Here is a 1,934-nt window from a genome sequence, read left to right as displayed (position 1 = left end):
CATGTGTGCAGCCAATCTTTTACAGTATATTTCAAAGTAATCCAGCAACAAGCATACTCAACCCACAAATCCCAGTTTCCTGCAACTTTTATGGTCACAAGAGAATACCACTGTGTCAAAATGATATCTTATTATCAGGAGGGAGGGATCCTTCTGTTTGAAAGTACTTGTAAAGGCTTGCAGAAAGCTTGCCACCACAGAAGAAAGGCAAGAACACTTGACAGTAGTGTAATGCAGGCAGAACAGTTATATACATGCTTTTAGCTATCTGCAGGCCATTATAAACCCCTAATACTTGAATGTTGTCAGTAGAGATGCTTAATGAGTAGAACAGTGAATTCCTTCAAGCATGTCCCTTATTTGTTATCTGTTGAAGAGACAGGATCACACCAAAAGGTATGTACAGCAAGAGTGGATAAAGTGCTCAGGCACCCCCTCCAAAATTTTGCTAGAAAACTGGTAGGAGTTACAGTATAGGTGCAATTGCATCTTAAGCATAGATAAAGAACAAAGCTCATCTAAGGGTGAAAATTATGGTAAAACTGTTGCTAAATTGAAATACTCTAGTGAATAGTTGACTACTCTAATAGAACATCTTCATCATAGCATGAAAGTATAATAGTCTGGCCAAAGAATGGACCTTTTTGGGTGAACCTTGCAGTATGGTTATAGTTTATTTTATGCTACTAAATGTTTCTCTGTATAAACTACCTGCTGGACCTCCATCAGCATTGAGCAATTTAGGATATTGATTCAGGAAATGTAGTATTTCAGTCATTCAATAAAATTCTTTCCAAATTTGGCACAGAGGCAGTCGCATGAGACAAAATCATAAACTAAATTTCATTTGACTCCTCCCATTGCACTCTTTGTTTAGTTTGGCAGCATCCGCCCCTTCGCATAAAGAGGACCTTATGCAAAGGTCCTTGTTATGGCTGCTTTACTACATATAGTCAGTATTTTTGATTGTGTATAATACCTTACAAGTCAAAAACTAACATTGCACTATAATGTATTCACATCAGAATTATTCTGTATGTCATTCAACTAAGCACAGTGGTTTAGAGTTATTGCAATCAACTGATCATTGATATGAATCATGAAATTCATGCAGTTGTCAATAGTGCTGGGTGATATAGATTTTTCTTATGTCATATGTCATGGCAAAATTTATTCATGATATGAATATATATCACGATATACACTATACCCATAACTTTATACTTGATAGCTTACAAGTTACAATACTTAGCCTTAAGGTTGAATCTGCGATACCTTTGTCATCTTATCTATTACAAGTGTAATTGCATTGGTACTTTGGACTACTGTTCTTACTGCCCACTGCATTGCATTGACCATTGTAAACATATCTGTGTATTTACCCAGCGCCTTTCAAAATGGTAGAGAGTATACTAGATTGGATGTACACATCTAATGGTATAACTACACACAGGGTGCATGCAAGGCTTTGCAAAACTAGAGACACCATTTTACAAGCTGGGTAGGTCACGTGAGTTCTATCACGATAAAAATTTCTAGCTATCATATCACGACATTAATAATACATCACAATACAAAATATATTCATTATATTGCCCGGCACTAGTTGTCAACCATTGTGCTTTTTGTTTGCGAGGCCTTGCAATCAACTATTTTTATGATTTTTATTTTTATAGTTTTATTATTAGTTTCCTGGTGATTTAGACAGCATTAATGTGTATTTAGCATAATCTAAGGACAAAACAGTTATTAGCTGTGCAATGAATGGATCAACATGTGCATTGTTAGTTCTTGCACATTTGATGTCAGATTGGTGATCTTATTTGCCTGTACTAACAGTGGTTGGAGCTTACAGTAAGTGGGTGATGGGAATCCAGCACTTTAGTGTATTCATGTCATATGAGCCTGAAAAGAGGGAATGGTGACTCAGTGAT

The sequence above is a fragment of the Dysidea avara genome, chromosome 7, assembly GCF_963678975.1.
Source record: "Dysidea avara chromosome 7, odDysAvar1.4, whole genome shotgun sequence".
Classification (NCBI taxonomy): domain Eukaryota; kingdom Metazoa; phylum Porifera; class Demospongiae; order Dictyoceratida; family Dysideidae; genus Dysidea; species Dysidea avara.
The sequence above is the reverse complement of the archived record's forward strand: the minus strand, read 5'-3'. Positions refer to the sequence as shown.